At 42.3% G+C, this 27589-nt stretch overlaps 1 long non-coding RNA gene across 2 annotated transcripts; it reads left to right on the top strand.

Moving 5' to 3' along the window:
- Positions 1-27589, top strand: LOC143521309 (uncharacterized). 2 transcript variants are annotated; one of them, XR_013132714.1, is made up of 4 exons: positions 1-598; positions 15870-15962; positions 16081-16232; positions 25310-27589. It is a non-coding gene; the product is annotated as an uncharacterized LOC143521309 (long non-coding RNA). The 2 variants fall into 2 exon arrangements; XR_013132713.1 differs by having other exon boundaries at positions 15870-16232.

Below are 27589 nucleotides of genomic sequence, written 5' to 3'. Positions count from 1 at the left end.
TGAATGAGACACTCCGACAAATCTGCCCCCTAAGCGTCACAGAAGCGTTTTTAACGCTGATTTGATCCCTCATTACAAAGCTGCAGCGGTTCTGCTTTGATTTGAGTGGTTTTTATTGGTCTAAAGTGGGGTAGTGACTTTGAATGACAGGTTTTACAACCTCTCCCCCGGCGAGGTGCGAAGGGGAGGGGGAGAGGGTGAACCAATAAGCCCACAGAGACAAGCTGGAGCCTCAGAAGTGATTGAAAGCTGTTCTAACCAATAGTTTACTTCCTTCCGAAGCTAACCAGCCCTCATATGACATGATTGGTCAAGTATATTTTTAAATTGAGCCCTCGGAAACTGGCGCTTCATTTCCAATTTCGGCCGCTAGCATAGCAACATAAGCTAACCCTTTGCTAACCTAAGCTAAGCTCCCCAGAACACACTGTTCGGCGAAACTGAAGCAGCCATGGATTATTTTGTTCGTTTTTATTCGGATTGTGGATACTTTTGAACATAAACGGATTACTTTGTGTGGAATATATGGGCAATTTTCAGAATTTTCACCAACCCGGAAGTGAGACGGTACACCGGCTACGACGCGATTCTACGTACTGTGAGTAACAATGGATAATTTTTCATAAGCGATATTGTACAAAATATATATTCTAATACTAAACATTAACTAAGCGTTAGATTATAAACAGTTTTAGAGCGTTTGAGTGCTGCAGCACTCTGTATCGTGTCGGATGCTACCGGAGTTGGCTACGGTAACCTAGCTTATGCTGTCGGACTATATTGGACATAAATATGATATCATAACGTTCATATTTGGACATGGAATTTATTCATTGGAATTTTCTGGTCTTTCTGTAATATGTGCAGCGTTGTTGTTTGAAATGGCTCATCGGTTTCGTGTATGGAATTTGTTAGCATGTTAGCTTGGTTGACTAAGGGTGTGTACCGGGTGTGGCACATACTTAGCACATTTGGACAGGGTGTGGTGAACTGGACATTCCTTGGAACAAAGTGGAATAACTTTGCAATGCTTGCATGGATTTGCTTCATTTTTTCTGTGTTGTTAGAAAAGACCCTAGCGAAACTTTTTGCAATTTCCAATAAGAGATTTGAATAACTATGGGAATATACATTCCAGTCATGTTCAAGTTCAAGTCAAAATTTTTGACATTCCTGGCATTTTAGCATTTGTAATAGAGGCTCTAAAATAAACCAAATTATGTGAATATGATATTGAAGTGAATCAGTATGTTCCCCCAACTGTCTACTTCAGTTTGAGCCATGAATGATAATTTTCCCATATGTACAACTTAAGATATCTAGTGTTGAAGTGTACTAGTACCATTCGCTCAAAGATGGCTGCCAACCAGCGTCAAGCATCAAAGGCTAGTAAGTCTGCAGCATAAGGTTAAGGGCCTTGCTCAGGGGCACCTCAGTCATGGCCCCAGGTCTGGGGATCGAACCCACGGTCACAAGACCAGTTCCCTAACCACCAGGCCATGACTGCCCCTATATCAAATCATATTTTTCAACAAAGCATGAGAAATTTAAAACATTATGACAATCCTTTTCATAGCAATCTTTTGTAAATATTGATTTCCTACCAATTGTGCCCTATTATTCCTTGACTGCGCTCTTCATCCATGTAAAATTTCAAACCGCCCAAAATATTCAAGGACCTTCAAGGATGGCTGTCTTTTATGCCTATTTTCAAAAACTTTCCAGGGCCTTGAACTTATTTTTTCAGATTCACAAACTTTCAAGGATTTCAAGGACCCGTGGGAACCCTGTTGGTTAGTCTGTGACATGGTACACTTTGACCTTTTGGTATTTTATTAAGCGTTGATTTAAAAATGAAAAATGAACGAGATGTTTCTGTAAATGTTACGAAGTGAAAAGTAAAAAGTTTCGCTTTGAAATGTAGTGAAGTAAAAGTATAAAGTCTTACCAAATAAAAGTACTTGAGTAAAGTACAGATACATGGAAATGTTACTTAAGTACAGTAACAAATTACATTTACTTAGTTACTGATGGTAGCAGCTCGGTTCTCTCTGTCCAGTTCAAACGCTGAACAGCGACGTCACGGTTCACTCACACCCTGCGACAGAGAGGCAGTAATAAGGAAAGGCATCGACATCTTACGTACAGGTGACAGTGGCACATGACAACGACATTTTGTTTGCAGACACTGACATGTCCCTCTGCCTATGTCATTTGACTTTGTGCCTACATTTAGCTAGCACATGTAACGAATTAAAGGGGCGGGTGTGACGCAACCGCAAGTATCAAATATTTTATTAAATGAGACAGGCAACAGATCTCACAAAGGAAAATAACTAGACAAAGAGGAAAGAGAACTAAGGTGAACAAGCGACAGACTTGTGAGAATAATTAAACAGACAGAGTTCAAACACGCCACGACAGACCTATAATAATATAGAAACACAAAGCTCAGGCACGACTAAACAGGACAGAACCACATCACTAAAACACCGACCTACATATAGAAGCATGAAACACAACAACTAGACACATTAACAAAACGTAGACCAATACTCAGAAGCATAAAACAGAATCACTAGAAACATTAACATACACCTTGAAACGGGGCGGGATAGATCAGAGGACACGGATACATACACGCATGCATACACAAGGAAACACACTACTACAAACTAAACCTACAAGGAAAACAACCTGACGGGGAGTAGTGAAAGAAAGAATAACCAGTAAATCAAACAAAGACAAACAAGATGAAACAAGGAAGACAAACCGTAACTAATCCAACCGACGCGGAGAGACGTGAAGAGAACGCACAGGCTACAGGACACAGAACGCGGAGAGGGAAAAGCATACGGAGAACAGGGACCTGGCAAACACAATGACCGACACAGGAGAGTAAAACTGAGGGGAATATATACTCTAAAACAGGGGAGCAAACGAGACACAGGTGGGGGGCACTAAAGACGGGGGCGTGACAAACAGAGGGAGGAACGAATGGGAGAGGGAAGCTAGGCGGGACCAGGGAGGAGGGAAGGGCTAGACGTGACAGCACACAGATGTTTACAGTGGGGAAAATTTTTAGTATTTAGTCAGTCACCAATTGTGCAAGTTCTCCCACTTAAAAAGATGAGAGGCCAGTAATTGACATCATAGGTAGACCTCAACTATGAGAGACAAAATGTCAAAAAAAATTTGAGAAAATCATTTTGTCTGACTTGTAAAGAATTTATTTGCAAATAATGGTGGAAAATAAGTATTTGGTCAATAACAAAAGTTCATCTCAATACTTTGTTGTATATCCTCTGTTGGCAATGACAGGTCTTTCTGTAAGTCTTCACAAGGTTGGCACACACTGTTGCTGGTATGTTGGCCCATTCCTCCATGCAGATATCCTCTAGAGCAGTGATGTTTTGGGGCTGTCGGCGGGCAACACGGACTTTTAACTCCCTCCAAAGGTTTTCGATGGGGTTGAGATTGGGAGACTGGCTAGGCCACTCCAGGACTTTGAAATGTTTCTTACGAAGCCACTCCTTTGTTGCCCTGGCAGTGTGCTTGGGATCATTGTCATGCTGAAAGACCCAGCCACGTTTGATCTTCATTGCCCTTGCTGATGGAAGGAGGTTTGCACCCAAAATCTCACAATACATGGCCCCATTCATTCTTTCATGTACACGGACCAGTCGTCCTGGTCCCTTTGCAGAGAAACAGCCCCAAAGCATGATGTTGCCACCCCCATGCTTGACAGTTGGTATGGTGTTCTTTGGATGCAACTCAGCATTCACTGTCCTCCAAACATGACGAGTTGTGTTTTTACCAAATAGTTCTACTTTGGTTTCATCTGACCATATGACATTCTCCCAATACTCTTCTGGAACATCCAAATGCTCTCTAGCAAACTTCAGACGTGCCTGGATATGGACTGGCTTAAGCAGGGGGACACGTCTGGCACTGCAAGATCTGAGTCCCTGGCGTCGTAGTGTGTTGCTGATGGTAGCCTTTGTAACGTTGGTCCCAGCTTTCTGCAGGTCATTCACTAGATCCCCCCTTGTGTTTCTGGGATTTTTCCTCACCGTTCTTGTGATCATTTTGACCCCACGGGCTGAGATCTTGCGTGGAGCCCCAGATCGAGGGAGATTATTAGTGGTCTTGTAGGTCTTCCATTTTCTGATTATTGCTCCCACAGTAGATTTCTTCACATCAAGCTGCTTGCCTATTGCAGATTCAGTCTTCCCAGCCTGGTGCAGGTCTACAATTCGGTTTCTGGTGTCCTCCGACAGCTCTTTCGTCTTCACCATAGTGGAGTTTGGAGTGTGACTGTTTGAGGTTGTGGGCAGGTGTCTTTTATACTGTTAACGACTTCAAACAGGTGCCATTAATACAGGTAATGAGTGGGGGAAAGAGGAGCCTCTTAAAAAAGAAGTTACAGGTCTGTGACAGCCAGAAATCTTGCTTGTTTGTAGGTGACCAAATACTTATTTTCCACCATTATTTGCAAATAAATTCTTTAAAAGTCAGACAAAATGATTTTCTCAATTTTTTTTTCACATTTTGTCTCTCATAGTTGAGGTCTACCTATGATGTCAATTACAGGCCTCTCTCATCTTTTTAAGTGGGAGAACTTGCACAATTGGTGACTGACTAAATACTTATTTTCCCCACTGTATGTAACCAATCTGTGGACAACAATTATAATAATGACGAATAACTCAGTTGATCATTACGTGAAGGAATTTAATGTTGGGTTTGGTAGCAATGTACTTCCTGTACCTGATAACCTTGTTATCGGGCTGGAGCGTACCTCATAAGTTGTAGTCACTTAACAATTTTAACAATTAAACAGTATGACTAAACACCCTTGCAAATGCATCAGTTATTAATATACAACACAATATTCAAAACCACATAACAATACATCTCAACTGTCAGATGGGAATGTCCAAAGTACATGACAAGTGTCCTTGGATAATTACGCCAACATTTCTGTTGATGTTGAGTTGTCAGTTTTGTAATAAAATAAATAAATAAATAAAATAATGGATGTGTGTGTGTGTGTGTGTGTGTACTTATAGAATGTCCAGAACACTGAGGAGCGTTGTAGCCTGCTCAATCCTCTCTTATCCAACGTCTCACTCCAAACACAGTCACAGCAATAACTTTACAGCAGGCTAACAGGAGGGTGAAAGAGCACAATTAGCACGACGGTTGCACATACGACTAACAACGCCGTGATGATCTTTCTAATTTCGCGCTGAAAGTAATCTGACAACCTGGGGGCGTGGCGAGTGTGTAAAATGGAAACAAATTAAGTATTATGTCTGACAGGCGCGCTTTGTAGCACTTACAAAAAATAATCACAATAACAAAATACCACAAAATTAACTCAACTATATATATATTGGGAGAACCAGGACACTGTGTGTAAGTTGTCGAACGGGGGGGGTGGCGGCGGCGAACGTAAGTTGTTGGTTCTCCGCCAGCTGAGTATGATGAGGCTTAGGGATTCCGTGTCATACAGCGCTGTGCTCAGGGTCCTAGTGCCTGTAGAATTAATGGCCCGATTAACGTAATTTAAAAACCAGGACATTTCCACAGTTTTAAAAATTATCCCGGGACGCCCGGGACAGGACGTGAAATACGGACATGTCCCGGGAAATACGGACATTTGGTCACCCTATATATATATATATATATATATATATATATATATATATATATATATATATATATATATATATATATATATAATATATATATATTACAGAGCACATTTTAACATTAACAAAGTTAAGCTAGATATTTTGTTCAACAGAGTTAAATGAATTGACTAGCAGTGATGTCAGTAACGCGTTACTTAGTAACGCCTGTACTTAGTAACGAAATGTCCTGGTTTTTAAATTACGTTAATCGGGCCATTAATTCTACAGGCACTAGGACCCTGAGCACGGCGCTGTATGACACGGAATCCCTGAGCCTCATCAGTTGAGCCTCATCATACTCAGCTGGCGGAGAACCAACAACTTATGTTCGCCACCCCCACCCCCCCCCCCCCCCCCACTCGACAACTTATGTTCGCCACCCCCCCCCGCTCGACAACTTACGTTCGCCACCCCCACCCCCACCCCCCCCCCCGCTCGACAACTTACGTTCGCCCCCCCCCCCCCCCCCCCCCCCCCCCCCGTTACTTAGTAACGCGTTACTCTAATCTTACCACTTTTTTCGGTAACAAGTAATATAACGCGCTACTATTTCCAGTCCAATAATCAGATTAAAGTTACTTATCCAAATAACTGTGCGTTACTATTTTTATTTTCCCTATTAAAAATATATATTTTTGCTTTCTTCTTGGCTCAGTTCTACTTTTGCGTCTGACCGTAGCGCTCGACTCCGCACGCTGCGCGCGACCCTGTGAGAGCGCGAACGCGTTTTACAAGTCATTTTTTGAAGTGTCCTCCCGTAACGATATGTGGTAGTATAAAGAAACACCCCTCAAAAACAGGGGAAGGAACATTTAACTGAAGAATTTTAATGTTGCACTGTGTTCCACGTTTGAAAAGTGCTGGAATTTTGACTAACGTCGCCTACTTTAAAATGCTTGAAATTGTAATGGTATTTCATTTCACAAGCTGTCTGACTGAACAGGGGTGGGTTTCCCGAAACGTTCGTAGCGCTAAGTACTTCTTAACCTCGTACGTTTCATATGAGGTTACGAAGTACTTGGCGCTACGAACGTTTCGGGAAACCCACCCCAGTTCGCTTGTATTACGTTTACAAATAAATTTACAAATAATACCGCGCAGCTACACACGTAATGTCAGGAGATACTGTAGCGACTACTACTCCTCACGGCGAGTCTTGCCCTTTAAGTGACAAAGTTTCCCTCCTCGGGATTTTTGGATTAAGCAGTTTCTGCCTCGGTTACCGAACCTGCTTCAATACATTGTTACTGTTAAAAATGCACTTCCAATAAAGTGAGTATTGGAAACATGTATTTTGCTGCTGAATGTAACTACTACAGTAATCTAACGTAGTTACTTTTAAAATCAAGTAATCAGTAACATAACTAAGTTACTTTTAAAAGGAGTAATCAGTAATCGGATTACTTTCTCAAGGTAACTTAGCCATCACTGTTGACTAGCGACAACTAACCAACTCCTAGCATGTAACCAAAATTATTACTCTTGTTAAATTGAACAGATTAATACAAAAATAACATCCACAGTAAAATTGTTTCATATTACAAAACACTACATTAATATTTACTAAGCAACATAGAGTCTGCTCACCTAACAGGAGGGTGAAAGAGCACAACTAGCACGATGGTTGCACATACGACCAACAACGCCGTGATGATCTTTCTCATTTCGCGCTGAAAGTAATCTGACAGCCTGGGGGGGTGGCGAGTGTGTAACATGGAGACAAATTAAGTATTATATCGCGATCGATTCTTAGTGTTGACTTGCAACTTCCGCAGTAGCCAAACTCAAAAGTAGCCCAAAAAAAACCGCACCCCGCGACCCCGGCTGGATTTTCAAACAAGCCCAATTTTTCGTGAAAACCGCGAACCTGGCAACTCTGCTGACAGCTTTGTCCTCCAGTGACGTTCTTTCCAGTCTACCGTAACGCAATCCCCATACTCGCAAACTGCACGAGTATACAGTAAACTGACGCAAAGCTCTTAAAAGGCCAGCATCTATTTAATAATGGCCTTGATCATTTCTGATGAAACTCCATGTAGGTTACATCTACACTACTGAAAAGTTATTTGAAAGCTACTGAAAGTCATTTATAGGTGCCAGTAGCAAGTAAGTCGCCATATTGTTTTCCTCTTGGGAAAGACCTCAGGACCCTATAGATGATACCGGTGTTGTGCCGAATTCATACTCCTCTGCAGAGTCTGACTCCCCTTGTTTGAACGCACTTAAAGACGCTACAGATGTTCACGATTTACGTTGTTTCTTTGCATAAACCTTAACACGGATGAAAGTGGTGGTCGTAAAGGCCCCAGAGCACTGCGTTTTTTCATTAGCTTTTAAACCGTCTATCATAAGACCACCAAACAAGTTGAATTAAATTACGTGCATCCTAAACAACAACCTCTTGAATTAGTATTAATAACTTTTATCTCTATTTGTGGTTGGCAATTTTTGTTAAAAAATTTCCATTGCCATTGATTTAATTACCCAACACACATTCTTAAAGTAGTCCCCTTTATTGTAAGGATGAGCTCAACATCACTAACATATGTTCAATAAAAATACAAACATTCAAAGCTACTGAAATATATAAATAAGGTATAAATACACACCAAAGAGTTGTAGGTTGTTTAGGATGCACTTTATGTAGTCTAATACAATTTGTTTGTGGACTTATGGCTAACAACCACAAATAGGTGCAAGATAGCTATAAATACCCACCTAAGAGTTGGAGATTGTCGTACATCATGCACTTTATGTAACACAACTTGTTTGGTGGTCTTATGAAGGACCGCTTAAAAGTAGGCTACGGAGCCCGGGAGGGGACATGGGTAAAAAAAATTTTAACGAGGGCACGTTTTATCATTCGAGCGCATGTTTTCTGTAATTCGTGCTCACGATTTATTAATTCATTCACACGATTAACAATTCGTTCTCACGTTTTCATTCATTCATTTGCAAACCCTACTGGCCTAAGCGCATACATTGCAGATACAAGGAGAGAGGCAGTAACAGTTCCCTGAAGCTGTATATACTTTGATTGTTTAGATTTATGTCACAATGAACAGAGATACGTTTATTAGGTCTTATTTGCTTATGCGTCATGAGGATATTGTAGCTTCCCTTGCACAGTGGGGAATCACAATCAGTAAATGGCATCTGAAGCGAATTCTAAGCCTTTTAATTCATGACGAATTTTAATGTTGCTTTGGGAAATTGCCAAGCCATGTTTAACCAAGTAGTCTGTCTCTGTACGCATATGGACACGTTTAACCGGACTGATGCGATAGTAGTTTTGTTTAATGGGCCTACTAGTACCCACATCAATGTCATGTTTCAATACATTGGTTTGTCGGGGCACATCTGTAAAAAGACTTGCATACTCTGTGCACAAGGACATCAGATCAGCCCGGGCATCAACTGGCAGATGTTGCAAGATTGTGTCCAGCTGAAGCATCAGCTCTGAGTTCTGCAGACGGGCAGACAAAACAAATCCAGAATGAGGCATTAGTCCATCATTGTCATCACCGTCGACGCTATCCCTCTTCGGCACAACAGTGACAAAAGCAGGACGAGGTTCTGGGCACTCTTGATCTCTACGGGAAACATATGACTTCAGCATATTTATGTGGCACATGCAAAATTTGCGCCTATGGTCTGGAGTAGAGATTACATAATTATCACTCAATTTCTTATACACTTCATATGGACCTGAGAATTTTGAACGCAGGGCAGAGCCAGACATGGGCAACAATACTAAAACTTTGTCAAAGGGTTTGAATTCCAGAGGCTCTATCTTTTTGTCAAAGGCTGCCTTCATGGCTGACTGGGCAGAGGACAGTGACACTTTAGCAGTATCACAAGTATTGTGGAGTCTTTCACGAAACCTGTTCACGTAGCTCAACAAGTCACCTTTCACTGAACCTTGCTCATTCAGCATTTGGTCTTTTAACAATTTTAAGGGACCATGCACTGTGTGTGCAAACCAGTGGACTCCTGAACAACTTCACGGAGAGCAAACAGTAGGAGGGGTATTCCTTCATCCCACTCCTTTTCAGACTCAACACAGAATGCCCGTAAACAAGCTTTTAAAGTCTGGTGAAAGCGCTCAAGGGCTCCCTGAGATTCTGGATGTAATGCTGAAGAGGTGTGATGGTTAACATTCAACTGCTTGAGCAATTGAGAAAACAACTTGGATGTGAGGTTTGTTCCCTGGTCAGTCTGAATCATTTTTGGTAACCCAAAAACAGAGCAAAAACGTACAAGCGCTCTAGCAACAGACTTGGCGGTGATGTTTCTTAGAGGAAAAGCATCTGGAAAACGGGTGGCCATGCACATAACAGTAAGTAGGTACTGATTTCCACTTTTACTTTTGGGGAGAGGGCCCACACAGTCCAACAATATATGCTCAAAGGGCTCACCTACCACAGGTATAGGGCACAATGGTGCTGGGGGAATACCCTAATTCGGTTTCCTAGCAACCTGAGACACATGACATGAATTGCAGTACCTCACCACATCTGCCTTTAAACCAGGCCAGAAGAAATGTTGCAGGATACACTTATATGTCTTGTTGATACCCAAATGACCAGCCATGACATGATCATGGGCTAGGCTCAAAACATAAAACCTGTACTTCTCAGGTACCACAATTTGAAACACACTGTCCCATTCATTTGAAGCTATCGATGGGGCCCACTTCCTCATTAAGACTGCATTAATCTGGTAAAAGGCCACAGGCACTTCATGAATCCTCTCCTGGTCTATCACAGCCGACCTACAGTGGGCAAGTGACTGACACCAGCTCAACACGACTTACTGGGAGAGTTAGTTCGACAGACAGAATGGGCCTGCTTCAACGATCCACTTTGGCTATCTTCAGGATCTTTTCTGTCTGTACCCTCAACAAACAAACTAGATAGATCATTTTGCTCCTCCATTTTTGCTTTTTGAGCTCTAGTAGTGACACAGACAGAGAAAACCACAGGAAACTCCTCTCGTAAAAGGTCTTCGTCAAGTGGTAAATGTTCAGGTACCACTTCAAGACTGGGGAAAACCTTGCCACCAGCTAGATCATTACCAAGAATGAAATCCACACCAGCAACCGGTAATTTCTCCTGTACAGCTACCCGCACCATTCCACTAATCAACTCTGCAAGTAAACATGGTGTAGGGGTACACTAATAGGAGCAAGATTGATCCCACACACAACTACATAAGATCCACAAAAAGTGTCTGCTGTTAAAGCAAACACCTTACTTGAGATAAAAGATTGGGCTGCTCCGGTATCTCGTAGGATGCTAACTGGCTTTTTACACTGTTCTTCCTCAGACAAAGCCACAAAACCATCCAGAATAAATGGACGGAATGCAGCAACACAAGGATCTTGACTTGGCGCCGATGTAGAAGTAGCCACGCAAGCTACAGACTTGGGTTTATCCTTCCTTTTGATCCACCTAGGGCAGTCTGCAATTAAGTGGCCTGGCCGCCAACAGTAAAAACAAAGATGAGTTTCAGGAGAGTGTGGGGTAGTCTCAGCTACAGATTTTTCTCTTTTAGGAGACCTCTCAAATACGCGAGCAGCACGCATATAACCACCTTGACTTGTTTTGTCCCTTTCACCTCTTATGCTGCCTGTAGGTAAACATGAAGATTTCACAGGAAACACTGTCCTATGAGTCAAGACATATTCAACCGTCAACACCGCCGCTTGTGAAAGGGTGGCAACCTTTTGCTCATTCAGATGGCACCAGCATCTCAGGCACAGAATGTTTAAAATCTTCTAGCAAGACTAGCTCTTTTAACTGTTGAAAACTAGTTGTTTTTGAGGCAGAACACCACTTCTCAAATTTCTCACGAGCAAACTCAACAAACGTTTAGTCTGCAGATATCTGGTGAGTCCGAAAACGTTGCCTATAAGCCTCAGGCACCAACTCCAGACTCTGCTCAATAGTTAAGGAAGAGCATACTTCCTGCACCTTACCCACCAGTTTGCGTTGTAGCAGTAAAGACCACATGTCTTTGGGCCAGTGTAGAGTGGCTGTTACATGCTCAAAAGCGGTAAAATAGGAATTGACCTCTGATTCCCTGAAAGGGGGCTTACATCAAACTCAGAAGAGCGCAAGGCAGGTTGTCTGGAAGAAGCACTCCTGCTGGCCTCTAACTCAAGAGCCCGGACACACAACAACTGCGTCTGCCGTTCCTCCTGCTTAATAGGTAAACGATAAACGATATACGTCTGCGGCAGTCAGAGGTGACTAAGGCTAATGTTAAAGAGGTGATTAAATTAGCCCAGACGATGTCCGATGCCGTAATCTGCTCTGGCCCCATCCCAATGCGGCGCGGTGATGAGCAATACAGCAGGCTCACGTCGTTAAACCGCTGGATGTCCAAGTGGTGCTCCGAAAATCAAGTGGGCTTTATTGATAATTGGAAAGAGTTCGAGGGCAAGCCTGGTCTTTTAGGCAGGGACGGTGTCCACCCCACCCGGGATGGCGCTGCCCTGTTATCTTGCAGCATAGCCCGTAGCCTGTTAGTTAGTGGGCAGTGTAGTACTAGGAGCTGCTGACTAACCAGAGTCGCGACCAGGCCGCAGACTAACGGGTTAAACCATCTGTCTGCGAGCTGCTTAGAGGCGTCACCAAGATCCCATAGGATTGAGACTGTGTCTGTGCCCTGGGTTAAACTAAATCATAAGAAAATAGTCCGTCCTAAGTTTTTAACTAATATTCAAACCTCACATCCAATTATTACCTATATGACCGATCTGAAAATTGGATTAATTAATATTTGATCACTCAACTCTAAAGCAGTTTTTATGAATGAACTTATAACTGACCAGAAAATTGATATTCTATGTCTAACTGAAACGTGGATTCAATCTGGTGATTATTTATCTCTAAATGAAGCCACTCCTGTGGGATATAGTTATATACATAAACCTAGATTGTCAGGCAGAGGAGGAGGAATATGTATAATATATCGTGATTGTTTAGAAATTCATCAGAAATACTTAGATATCTTTAATTCATTTGAGATGCTGTCTATTAATGTAATTAGTCCATCTGAAAATAAAAGTTCATTTTCCCTAACAAATGTATATAGACCACCAGGGCCTTACTCAGATTTCTTAAAAGATTTCACAGATTTTACAGCAAATTTAGCAGTTAGTAGTGACAAAATAATAATGGTAGGAGACTTTAACATACATTTTGATAATGCGGAGGATCCACTGACAAGGGCTTTTACTTCTATATTGAACTCTGTTGGCATTACACAAAACGTAGTAGGACCCACACACTATCAAAATCATACCCTAGATTTAATCTTAACGTTGGGTATCGGCGTAGATAATATAAATATACTCCCGCAAACCGTAGCTATCTCTGATCACTATTTAGTCCAATTTGAGATTCATCTTAACATAAATACCCGCCCGTCTCCTCTGCAGTATATAAAGCGCTCGATAAATTCATTAACAGCAACACAGTTTATTGAAGCCCTCCCTGATTTAACTGCTCTAGCCCACTCGCCATCCGATCCAGGAGAGTTAGACAGTCTAACCAACTGCACAGAGAATACCTGCAGATCAGCTCTAGATATAGTAGCTCCACTCAAATATAAAAAGACTAGATCTAAAAAACTCGCTCCGTGGTACACTGACCAAACTAGAAACTTAAAACAAATAGCAAGTAAATTAGAGGGTAAATGGCGATCTACTAAGTTGGAAGTATTCTACTGTGCCTGGAAGGATAGCATCATTGACTACAAATGGGCACTTGCTAAAGCACGCTCAGCATACCTAGCCTCACTGATAGAGAAAAATAAAAACAATCCTAGATTTCTTTTTAATACTATTTCCAAACTTACAAAAAATCAAGCAGGCGCAGAACCTCAGATTCCAGTAAACCTCACTAGTAATGTATTTATAGATTTTTTTGATAATAAAATGGAGAATATTAGACAAAATATAAAACCTTTTATTAGCAATACAACTGGTATGTCATCTGGTTTGGTTGACATCGATTTAAATCGCATACTGGGAGAAAAACTTGATGCTTTTCATCCACTCCCACAATCAGAATTAGAGAAAATAATTTCTTCCTTAAATTGTGCTACCTGCACACTAGACTCGGTTCCATCAAAGTTATTAAAAGAGGTATTACCAGCGGTAACTGAACCTCTTCTAACTATAGTTAACTCATCCATTACAATAGATCACATGCCCAAATCATGTAAATTAGCAGTTATTAAACCTCTGATTAAGAAACCAAATCTTGATCCTACTGTACTATCTAATTATAGACCCATTTCAAACACATCATTTATATCTAAGATCATAGAAAAAGCTGTTGCCCAGCAATTATGCCTATATCTGCATAGGCATCACATATTTGAAAAGTTCCAATCTGGTTTTAGGCGCCATCACAGTACTGAAACAGCATTAGTTAAAGTAACAAATGACCTCCTCCTTGCTTCAGATCAAGGTTATGTATCGCTGTTTGTGCTTCTTGATCTTAGTGCAGCTTTCGACACAATTGATCATAGGATCTTGCTAGGGATGCACCGAAATGAAAATTCTTAGCCGAAACCGAAAACCGAAAATGAGGAAACCAAGGCCGAAAGCCGAAACACCGAAATACATTATGCCAATTATTAGTAACATTGGATTTATGGCTAACCTCACTAAAATCAAGGCATTGCTATTCAAAGAATAAATCAACTACAAAATTTGATTTGAAAATATTTATTTAGCACTGACATTACAGTAATGCATATTATAAAGTAAAATTAGTGGTGGGCCGTTAACGGCGATACCGCTGACAACGGCCGACCACTAATTAAATTTAACTCGCTTGCAGACCGTTTTTATCCGAGAGGATAAATATATGTATTTTATACGAGTTAAATTTAATTATAACTGACTGGCCTGAAAGATAAATATAAATTCTCTCATAAAAACGTGACGTGAGTTGCAACAACATTAAACAGCTCAGGTAAACACACTTCTGAGAAATGTCGTCTGCTCGGCAAAACATAACGGGGCTCAATGTGCTCTATTAGCCTACGAAATCCCTACGACAGAGAACGGCTGATCGTCTAAGGCAGGGGTAATCAATTAAATCTTTCCGCGGTCCATTTTTGGCAGATAGCTCAGACTTTAGGTCCGGGTCCGCGAACGAAAGTTGTTGGGGGGGGCGAACGTAACGTAACACCCAAATGGGTGGTGAACGTAACACTCGTCTGAAAATAAATTCTCCGGTTTAAAATATAGTCTCCCGTTAAAAATTTTTTGGCATTTGGGTCCGTATCCAGTTAATCAGGAATGTGATTGGGTCCGGACAGGACGGCGTTCGGGTCCGGATCCGGACCGCGGTCCGCCATTTGGTGATACCTGGTCTAAGGCAACGAGTTCCATAATTTTTGGTGTAATGTCCTTTGCCTTGGCGCCATCACTGGAAAACTTTTTTGCTAGCTTTATCCAAATAAACACGTGCAGGCGATTTTTGCTTGCGTCATCACAGCACATTGTTTCGGTGATGAAAGTATTTCGGCCGAAAACCGAAAATGCAAATTTAAGGCATTTCGGCCGAAAATTTTCGGTGGCCGAATTTTCGGTGCATCCCTAGATCTTGCTAGAAAGGTTAGAACGCTGGGTTGGAGTCTCTGGCACAGCCCTTTCTTGGTTTCATTCTTTGTTCTGTTACAATTAATTTAGGAACTTTGTTCTATGTTAAGCAATTTGTGTTTATGTGCTTAGTTGTAATTCACTCAAGAACCACAGGGGTCAGTATTAACAAATTAGTTCATGTGCATAATCATTAGAGTGAGAGAGTTAAGCAGAGAGAGGGAGACAGCAACGGTTAAATGTGTCTGTATTAATCCAGTTACGTATACATGCATCTCATGTCATTGAAAGCATCGTGGGTATGTATAGTTCATTTTATCTTTTAGCCTACAACTATAGACCAATATTTTGTTGACTATGTTTCCTGTATGTCTGATGCATATTATTGGTTGAGCTACCGATGCTAACCGCTACGCGGCTACTCGGCGTACACAGCAATAGAAGCGTTAGCTACATGCTATGTTTATAATGCAATGTATCAATGGAATTACTGCATATCAGTATGTATAACCAACATAGTGCTGATTGTTGTCCATATGTTTCAGTTTCACCTTTCCTTGTGACATCAATAAACCTGTGGATAAAAGTCAAATGTCTTCAGAGTCCTGATGCCAGGAGAGCGTTTATCTGTCTGTCAGGTTGTATATCATACATATGCAGAGGACAGAACAGTGAAACCACGACCTTCAACGGGCAGGATAACGTCATACAAACTGGCAGATACCAATAATAACTTGTCTCTTCGTTAAATATCAGAGTGGTGCCTGAACACGTCACCATTCTGTGCAGCCATGGAGGAAACGTCTTCGTTAAAGACACGCTCTCATGCCTCATGTTCATCTGTACGATCAAGTATGTCAACTGGGTCCGCTGCAGCCAAGGCAAGAGCAAGAGCAGAAGCAGCAAAGGTACGTCTTTCCTATGCTGAGGAAGAAATTAACCTAAAGCTAGAGAAAGCTAAGTTGGAAGCATCCATGGAAATTTTGAATTATAAGAAAGAGGCTGCAGCAGCCATTGCTGAAGCAGAAACACTCGAAGCTGCTGTTGATTCTGATAGTGAGAAACTTAGATGCAGGTTAAGCTTAAATTCTATTTCCTTGAAAAATGCACAACGTACTGAACAGTATGTGACTGAACAAGCCATAGTGCAAGAGACGGAAACCCATTTAAATGAGGATGGTGCCTCAGTAAAATCAGAACCAACCTCAGACTACAGGGTTCCACCCTCAATTCTCAGACCTGAAGCCAAACCATTTTCTCAGATCAACACCACTTCCCAAACATTTAATTTGAATACACGAAAACACCTTCTTGCTGAAGATGGAAATGTCCATGAACCACATAGCGCTAGGCTTGAAAACAACCATGGCTTCTCAATGCAACATTTCACATCTCAGAATAACAAAAGTCGTCCTACCTCCTCATCCAATCCTATACCCCAACACGTTAATGATAATGACACAAACATGAATGACTTTGTTAGATACCTCGCTCGTCGTGAGCTTGTGGCTACTGGGTTACTCCAATTCAATGACAAACCACAGAATTACAGAGCTTGGAAACGTTCCTTTCAGAATGCTATCAGCGGTTTAAACCTAACCCCCAGTGAGGAGATGGATCTTCTACTCAAATGGCTAGGCAAAGAGTCAGCAGAACAGGTTGAACAGATAAGAGCAATACATATTAACCATCCAAAGGCAGGTTTGGCTATGATATGGGGTAGACTTGAACAAACTTACGGCTCAACAGAAGTAATAGAAGAGGCTTTGTTCAAACGCATTGATGCCTTTCCAAGAATATCAAACCGAGATTACTTTAAATTAACAAAGCTGAGTGATCTGTTAATGGAACTTCAGTCAGCCAAAGATGAAGGCGACTTGCCTGGTCTCTCTTATCTTGATACGGCTAGAGGCGTAAACCCTATCGTTCAGAAGCTGCCGTTCCATTTGCAAGAAAAGTGGGCATCAGTAGGTGCAGCTTATAAGCGACAATGGCGTGTTCCCTATCCTCCTTTTACTTACTTTGTCGCCTTTGTTAGCCAAGAGGCTAGCATTGGAAACGACCCGAGCTTCAACTTCATTTCTCGCACAGACAGCGTTTCAAAGACGGAAAATGCCCTCTGGAAAGTAAACAAACGAAGAGAAGTCTCCGTGCATAAAACAGAGATACTTCCTATGGCCACTTCCAATTCCCTAGAGCCTCCAACAATATCTCAGAATTGCGATGAGCTGTGCCCCATTCATAGAAAACCGCATCCTCTGAGTAAATGCCGTGCCTTCCCGAGAAAAGCCCATTGATGATCGTAAGACATTTCTAAAGGAGAATAATATGTGCTTTAAATGTTGTTCTTCATCACATATCGCAAGGAACTGCAAAGTCAAAATTCAATGTTCCGAATGCAAAAGTGAAAGACATCACACAGTGCTTCACCCAGGACCTGCACCCTGGAAGGGAAGAGCAGACCCCACTCCAGAGCATGGCGGGGAGGAAGAGGGAGCTACACCACAATCTCTTGTCACCACTAAATGCACAGAGGTTTGTGGTGGTGATTTGACAGACCGATCCTGCTCCAAAATATGTCTTGTGAAGATTTATCCTGCTGGACACAGGAACAAAGCAGTGAAACTGTACGCAATTCTAGATGAGCAGAGCAATAGATCACTAGTTCGATCACAGTTCTTTGAGGTATTTAATGACCAAAGTCCAAATGCTCCTTATACATTGAGAACATGTGCAGGAGTTAAAGAATTAGTAGGAAGGCGAGCCAGTGGCTATGAAGTGGAATCTTTGGATGGAACCGTCTGCATCTCATTGCCCAGTCTCATAGAATGTAATGACATTCCGAATAATAGAGATGAGATTCCAACCCCCAGTGCAGCTCTTCATCATTCACACCTCAAGTCAGTAGCGCAGTTCATCCCAGACCTCGATCCACAAGCCCCAATTATGCTTCTCTTAGGTCGAGACATTATTAGGGTGCACAAAGTCCGCAGACAGGTGAATGGTCCACATGACCTACCTTATGCACAGAAGCTGGATCTGGGGTGGGTCATCGTAGGCAACGTATGCCTGAGAGGTGTCCACACACCACAAACAGTCACCACCTTTTACACAAGCGCCACAGAGCCAGTGCGCCCTACGCTCTTTGAACCATGTCCAAATACGTTCCATATTAAAGAAAAATGCAGTGACGACCAAAGCCTACTGACATTGCCTGAGGAGAAACTTATCTGTGAGTCTGACCATATTGGATGCACAGTGTTTAGAAGGACGAAAGATGACAACAAGATAGCCTTCTCAATCCAGGACGCATCCTTCATGAAAATAATGAAAGAAGGACTAAAGAGAGATTCAAACAACAGTTGGATAGCACCATTACCCTTTAAAAGTCCACGACAGCAGCTCCCCAACAATAGGCCTCAAGCGCTGAACCGTCTCATGTCTCATAGACGCAACTTGGAAAAGAAAACTGAAATGAGAGAACACTTCCTCAGCTTTATGGATAAGATATTAAGGAAGGGCCATGCTGAGTTAGCCCCCCCTCTCAGAGAGGAAGAAGAACGATGGTACTTGCCAACATTTGGAGTGTACCACCCAAAAAAACCAAAACAGATCCGAGTAGTGTTCGATTCCAGTGCCAAATACAACGGTGTATCGCTCAATGATGTGCTGCTAACTGGGCCCGACCTGAATAACACACTGCTTGGTGTACTGATACGTTTCAGACGAGAAGCAATTGCCTTCACAACAGACATAGAACAGATGTTCTATTGCTTTTTGGTGAAGGAAGACGACAGGAATTACCTTCGTTTCCTCTGGTATTTAGAGAATGACCTTTCCAAAGACATTGTGGACTATCGCATGCGGGTTCATGTTTTTGGTAATAGCCCCTCACCTGCAGTGGCCATACATTGCCTACATCAGTCTGTGTAGGGTGACCACCTCCAGGTAGACCCTGATGTCAAGCATTTTGTTATGCGCGACTTCTATGTAGATGACGGGTTAAAGTCCCTGCATTCTGCCGAAGCCGCTATTGAATTACTAAAGAAAACGCAAGACGTTCTCTCTAGATCCAACTTGAGGCTACACAAGATTGCTTCAAACAGCAAAGAGGTCATGGAAGCCTTTCCATCGGGTGACCATGCAAGTGACCTTAAAGATTTGGACCTTGGTGTAGACATGCTGCCAGTGCAACGCAGTCTTGGACTCAACTGGAACCTACAGACTGACTGCTTTCTTTTCAATGTCTCTGACGAGATCAAACCTTCCACTCGGCGAGGAGTCTTATCCACGATCAACAGCCTCTATGATCCTCTTGGGTTTGTAGCACCAGTTACTATCCAAGGCAAGGCTATCCTTAGGGAGCTTACTACTGAAAATGGCGACTGGGATGCACCGTTGTCTAAAGAAATGGAGGAGTTGTGGCTCTCGTGGAGAACCTCTTTAGCAGAGCTGTCAAATCTTTCCATTTCGAGGCCCTATACAAGTACCTCAATTTCAGCTGCCGTCAAGAGAGAACTGTGCGTCTTCTCCGATGCCTCAACCAAAGCTATTGCTGCAGTGGCATATCTGAAAATCACGGACACTGCTGGCAACAGTCACGTCGGGTTTGTAATGGGGAAAGCCAAGCTGGCACCTCGACCTGAACACACAATTCCGAGACTAGAACTCTGTGCGGCAGTGCTTGCTGTGGAACTGGCAGACTTGATCTCAACAGAGCTAGATCTTCGTCTCGACGCCACAACCTATTACTCAGACAGCAAAGTGGTTCTGGGTTATATTAGTAATGAAACAAGGCGCTTTTATGTCTATGTTAATAACCGGATTCTTCATATTCGAAGATCCTCTCACCCAGACCAGTGGCGCTATGTGCCAACAGACAAGAACCCCGCAGATCATGCAACACGTTCTGTCCTTGCAGGCCACTTACAAAAGGTAAACTGGTTAAGTGGACCTAAATTTCTGACTGAACCACAGCCAAATATCTCTAAGGATATCTTTGATCTTGTTGACCCAAGCTCAGACCCAGACATCCGGCCTTTAGTGTCCACTCTAAGCACGACAACATCTTTTAAACAGCTAGATTCCCAACGATTCACTAAGTTCTCTTCCTGGAAGTCACTAAATCGTGCCGTTACTCGCCTTATACACATAGCTAGACTTTTCAATGCTACCCGGGAGAAAACCATCTCATGCAAAGGCTGGCATTACTGCAATGCCAATTGTACAGCTGATGAAGCCAATCAAGCTTTGATGATCATTATTCAAGCAGTACAACGGGAAGTCTACTGCCAAGAGATCGAGTGCATCCAAAGGCATGAGAAAATTCCCAAAGGTAGTCCCCTCAAATATCTGGACCCCTACGTCAATGAACATGGTCTGCTGAGAGTCGGAGGTCGCCTTCACCAGTCAAACCTTGAGCAGCATGAGAAAAACCCCCTGATTGTTCCTGCCAAACATCACATTGCAACTTTACTGATCAGACATCATCACGAGCTGGTCCACCATCAAGGTCGTCTGTTTACAGAAGGAGCTATCCGTTCAGCTGGCTTGTGGGTAGTTGGAGTGAAGAGAAAAGTAAGCAGTGTCATCCATCAGTGCATAACTTGCAGAAGGCTCAGAGCTCCACTTGAGAGTCAAAAAATGGCCAGCCTTCCGGTAGATCGTTTGTCGACCGATCCTCCTTTTACAAATGTTGGATTAGATGTGTTTGGTCCATGGTACGTCTCTTCACGTCGAACCAGAGGAGGCCTTTTTCAAAGCAAACGGTGGGCTGTGATCTTCACATGCATGAGCATAAGAGCCATTCATATTGAAGTCATAGAATCCCTCGACACATCCAGCTTCATTAATGCTCTGAGACGCTTTCTTGCTGTCCGAGGGCCAGTTAAGCATATTCGCTCAGACCGTGGCACCAACTTTGTAGGAGCTTGTAAAGACTTGAAGATACCTTCAAACATCGACAGTACAGCTGTGAAGACCTACTTAACAGACCAAGGCTGTTCATGGACTTTTAACCCTCCTCATGCTTCTCATTCTGGTGGAGCATGGGAAAGAATGATTGGTCTTGCAAGGAGAATTCTGGACTCTATGTTCCTCCAGCTGAAGGACAAACTTACTCACGAAGTACTGGTCACTTTCATGGCTGAGGTAGCAGCCATTATCAATGCCAGGCCTCTTGTACCCATGACAACGGACCCTGATGATCCCTTCATACTTAGCCCAGCAGCTCTTCTCACTCAGAAGGTGAACGTTCTTCCTGCTCCTGCTGGGGAGTTCAGCATTTCAGGCTTGTACAAACGCCAGTGGAGACAAGTTCAGCACCTATCTAATACTTTTTGGGACAGGTGGCGAAAACTGTACCTCCCAACATTACAGATGCGCAAGAAGTGGCAGACCACTCACCCAAATGTTGAGCCAGGGAGTGTCATTCTTTTTAAGAACAGTCAAGTACAGAGGAATGAATGGCCTCTTGGACTAGTGACACGAACATTCCCTAGCAAAGATGGGAAGGTGCGTCAAGTTGAGGTCAAGGTCGTCAAATCTGGAAGAACCGCCATCTTTCTTAGGCCTGTTACAGAGATAGTGCTTCTTCTTCCCCCAAAGGCCTAAGTATATGAAGCATAGTTGTTGGTTGACGTGTAACCACGCCAGACGGGGAGTGTTCTGTTACAATTAATTTAGGAACTTTGTTCTATGTTAAGCAATTTGTGTTTATGTGCTTAGTTGTAATTCACTCAAGAACCACAGGGGTCAGTATTAACAATCTTCCGCTGGGAGTAATATTTGCTCATTCTGGACTACCCTTCGCCCAGTACAACAAACTGTGTCTCGTTCTGCCAATCTATGCAACTTGCGCTCTTTACCTTCTACTAACTCCGGTGCTGTGTTGGCACTACTAAATGTTCGCTCACTGTCTAACAAGGGAATGCTACTCCACGAGTTTATACTGGACAATTGTATTGACATGCTTTTTATAACCGAAACCTGGCAACAAGCTGGTGATTTTTATGCTTTGAATCAGGCCACCCCCCCAAACTTTAAATACATTTGTAAACCTCGTTCCTCTGGGAGAGGAGGTGGTCTAGCTGTGATCTTTAATAGCAATTTTAATATTACTGAAGTGAGCATTGCATCTGCTACTTCTTTTGAACATGTTGCTGTTAAGTTACCAGGCTCGGTCACTGTGATCTTGCTGTATTGTCCACCCAAACTGAATCCTACATTCCTTCTTGAACTGTCTGAACTACTCACTTTGGCCTGCACAGTCTCTCACGGCTTGTTGCTGGTCGGCGACTTTAACATCCATGTTAATACGCAAGATTGCAAAACTGCTTCTGATTTTCTGTCTGTTCTTGAGGGCTTCCAGTTTAAACAACATGTTAACTTTCCTACTCATGACAAAGGTCACACCCTTGACTTAGTTTGTTCCAACTCCCTGCCTGTCCTCAATCTTCACTCACTATTATTTCCACTTTCGGACCATAAACTTATCCTGTTTACTGCTCCACTGGCCTTTCCCTATCGCTCCATCAAAAAACGTATCTCCTTCCGTAAAACTCAGTCTATTGATCCTCTTCTTCTTAACCAATCTGTTTCTTCCATCTTTCCTGTTGCTACAGCTCCCCCATCTCCTGAAACACATGCATTAATGTTAAATGCTGCTCTTTCTGAAACTCTTAATACACTAGCCCCCCAGAAAACTAAAACTGTGACCTTTTCTACTTCCTCTCCCTGGTTCACTGCAGATCTGCGTGCCATGAAGCAGGCTGGTCGTCAACTAGAACGACGCTACAAAAAATCAAAGCTTACTGTACATGCTGATGCCTACAAGCAGCATTTGTTGGTGTATAGAGATGCTCTTCATATTGCTAAAACAACCTACTTCTCTGATCTCATCAATAATCAGCATAGTCTAAATCAACGGCATCTCTTTTCAACAGTTACAAAGCTCTTTAAAACCCCGGACAACACCCTTGTACCCTCTCCCACTCTTTGCAGTGCTTTCTTAAGCTCATTTGAAACCAAAATTACAAGTATCTACACATCTCTGAGCTCTGTTTCCTCTGAACCCCCTTCCCATCTTCCCTTTGTTGCACATGTTTCTCATTCCAGCCTACCTTTTCCATCCTTCACTACCTTTAACTGTGTTGACTCTTCTTTCATCTCTAATCTACCCTTCCTGTCTAAGGCTCTTGAAAGAACTGTGGCCTGCCAATTGCAAGAGTATCTAGAAACCAATAATCTCTTCGAACCTTTTCAGTCTGGGTTCCGACCATTCCACAGCACTGAAACAGCCCTGGTTAGGGTTGTAAACGATCTGTTGGTAGCTGCTGATACTGGTTTCCTCAGCATTCTCTTGCTATTGGACTTGTCTTCTGCATTTGACACAGTCAACCACTCCATTCTCTTATCTCGTCTACATGACCTTGGCATTACTGGCTCTGCCTTGGACTGGTTCACCTCCTACCTGACAGACAGAAAACAGTATGTCACACTCTGCGGCTATAGCTCCTCCACTTCCATGATTAAACAAGGGGTCCCACAAGGATCAGTCCTGGGTCCTCTTCTTTTTATCATTTATATCCTTCCTCTTGGTCATATATTTCATCATTTCAACATAAATTTTCATTGTTACGCAGATGACACCCAGATTTATCTCACTACCAGTTCTGTAAACAATCCACCCACTGCTCATATTGAAAACTGTGTATTAGAAATCAAAAACTGGTTGAAGCAAAACTTCCTTATGTTAAACAGCATGAAGACTGAGCTTATCCTGATTGGCACCAAGTCAGTCCTGAGTAAAACTCCTCCATTCTCTCTCAACATTGACGGTGTACAGATTTCACCTGTTACCCTGGTCCGGAATCTGGGTGTCCTCCTCGATCCTACCCTTAGTTTCACTGCCCACATAAACTCTGTTGTAAAAACTTAATTCTTCCACCTGCGCAATATAGCAAAGATCCGGCGATGCCTCTCTCAGTCTGCTGCTGAGCGCCTCATTCATGCTTTCATTTCAAGCAGGATAGACTATTGTAATTCACTGTTGGCTGGTATTAGTTCTTCCTCTGTGCATAGGCTTCAAATGGTCCAAAACTCTGCTGCTCGTCTCCTCACTTTCACCCGTATGCATGATCACATTACACCTGTTCTCCAGGATCTTCACTGGCTCCCCGTTACATACCGGATTCAATTTAAGATACTCTTACTGACCTACAAAGCTCTAAACAACATGGCTCCTCCTTATCTGTCTGACCTCACTTCCCTACAGACCTTCTAGATCTCTTAGATCTTCTACTGTTGGACTACTAAAGGTACCATCATCTAAACTCTGTAGCTTTGGTGATCGGGCCTTTTCTAGACTCGCTCCTCGACTGTGGAACCCCCTTCCAACTGTGATCAAACAGTCTCCCTCTCTTTCCACATTTAAATCAAAACTTAAAACTCACCTCTTCTCTCTCGCCTATGATCTCCCTGCTCCATAATTTTCTTTGTACTGTTTTGTATGTTTTGTATTATATGTTTCTGCTTCCTTATGTATTGTAAGCGTCTTTGGGTCTCAGAAAAGCGCTATATAAAAATAAAGTATTATTATTATTATTAACAAATTAGTTCATGTGCATAATCATTAGAGTGAGAGAGTTAAGCAGAGAGAGGGAGACAGCAACGGTTAAATGTGTCTATATTAATCCAGTTACGTATACATGCATCTCATGTCATTGAAAGCATCGTGGGTATGTATAGTTCATTTTATCTTTTAGCCTACAACTATAGACCAATATTTTGTTGACTGTATGTTTCCTGTATGTCTGATGCATATTATTGGTTGAGCTACCGATGCTAACCGCTACGCGGCTACTCGGCATACACAGCAATAGAAGCGTTAGCTACATGCTATGTTTATAATGCAATGTATCAATGGAATTACTGCATATCAGTATGTATAACCAACATAGTGCTGATTGTTGTCCATATGTTTCAGTTTCACCTTTCCTTGTGACATCAATAAACCTGTGGATAAAAGTCAAATGTCTTCAGAGTCATGATGCCAGGAGAGCGTTTATCTGTCTGTCAGGTTGTATATCATACATATGCAGAGGACAGAACATTCTTACTTAACAAATCGCTATCAGTTTGTAGAGCTCAATAATATTCCATCCAAACGTACAAAAGTTAAATATGGGGTCCCGCAAGGCTCCATTCTAGGACCACTATTATTTACATTATATATGGTACCACTGGGCACAGTTATAAACAAACATGGTGTCAATTTTCACTGCTATGCAGATGACACTCAACTTTACATATCAGCCAAACCTGATGACAAACTCAGTTTAAGAAAAATTGAGGCCTGTGTAAGAGATATTAAATGCTGGATGTCTCTAAACTTCCTCCAACTTAATGAGGACAAAACAGAAGTTCTCCTTCTGGGCCCTAAGGCCTCAAAACAGAAAATTCCAGATCTAATGCTTAATCTCGCAGGCTACCCCATTACACCTGGCACAGTAGCCAAAAACCTAGGCGTCATACTCGACTCTGACCTATCATTTGATAAATACATAGATAATACTACTAGGATAGCTTTTCTACATCTCCGTAACATTGCTAAATTAAGAAATGCATTATCACAGGATGATGCGGAAAAATTGGTGCACGCCTTTGTTAGCTCTAGATTAGACTACTGCAATGCACTACTGTCAGGATGTTCAAATAGGAATCTAAATAAACTTCAAATAGTTCAAAATGCCGCAGCCAGGGTTCTGACCAGAACTAGAAAATTTCAGCATATCAGTCCAGTCCTATCAGCCCTGCATTGGCTCCCAGTTAAATTCCGTATTGACTTTAAAATTCTTTTATTAACTTATAAAGCACTGCACGGGCTTGCTCCTGAGTACCTTCAGGAACTTATTTCCTATTACGAACCCCCACGCCCACTAAGATCACAGGGTGCTGGTCTTTTATTAGTTCCAAAAATTAATAAGGTAACAGCAGGGGGAAGAGCCTTTTCTTGTAAGGCCCCCCAGCTTTGGAATAATCTTCCTAAATGCGTCCGGGACTCTGACACAGTCACAATCTTTAAGTCTAGGTTGAAAACCCACTTATTTAGTTTAGCGTTTGATAATTAATATCCCCCCTTAGATAAAAGTACAGATCCAGGGGTTCATAGACGAAGGGTTTTATGGTAGACTGGGGTGCTGGTGCTGTCGTCCTGTCACTGCTCGTGGTCACTCAAGTTTGTTGACAGTGCAGTGGACGGATGCCATTGTCTCAGAATGCCCCCAAGCCTATGTTACCTTCTGGTTCTGCCTTTTTAGCTAGGCTGTAATAATTTAACTAAATGCCGGAGTTGCTGCCACACTCCGGAAATGTTTATAATTTTACCTGTCCTGTATATGTCCTCATACAGAGCTAATTTTCCCTGTTTCATTTCTCCACATGGCTGCCTGCCTGCTTGAGGATTAATGAGATGAGGAGACCAGCGATCCATCCTGAGCCAGCCACCTCCTGCCTAACCGGATGCATACATCATGATGGACATTATTACATATTTTTCCTTTTCTTTCTCTTCTTTCTGTCTAAATTGTTGTTGTTGTCATGGTGACCGGTGTCGGCCAGAGGAGGATGGGTTCCCCCCCTGAGTCTTGGTTCCTCTCAAGGTTTCTTCCTCATGCAAAAAACTAGGGAGTTTTTCCTTGCCACTGTCGCCTTTGGCTTGCTCACTGGGGGCTAGGACTCGGCACTTGTAAAGCTGCTTTGTGACAACAACTGTTGTAAAAAGCGCTATATAAATAAAATTTGATTGATTGATTGATTTTATGAAGATGTGGTTGGTGCAAAACTGAATGACACGAAATGCGAAAGTGTGTGGATAGGTGACGAAGATCCAGGGAGCAATGATATACCAGTTAAGGAGGAAATAAAAATATTAGGTTTGTATCTAGTAAATGGAGATTGTGTAAGTTATAACTGGGATAGGAAGGAGCAAACTTCAGAGTCTGACATTAGACCATGGAAAATCGCAAATTATAAAAGCAGGATACAGGTGATTAAAACTTTTGTGTTGTCAAAAATGCTGTTCCTAGCCACAGTTTTTTCCCCCGACAGATAAATGTATTATGAGATTAAATAAATTGTGTGTGCATTTTATTTGGGGAAATAACAGGGAAGTGACGAAGATGGAGTTAATGTACAAAGCAAATGAAAATGGAGGCCTAGGACAGGGTTGCCAACTTTTGACGTTCGCTTGGAGTGAGATTTTAAC

This window comes from Brachyhypopomus gauderio, chromosome 1 (assembly GCF_052324685.1).
Source record: "Brachyhypopomus gauderio isolate BG-103 chromosome 1, BGAUD_0.2, whole genome shotgun sequence".
In the NCBI taxonomy this organism is placed as follows: domain Eukaryota; kingdom Metazoa; phylum Chordata; class Actinopteri; order Gymnotiformes; family Hypopomidae; genus Brachyhypopomus; species Brachyhypopomus gauderio.
This window is presented reverse-complemented; position numbering and strand designations above follow the sequence as displayed.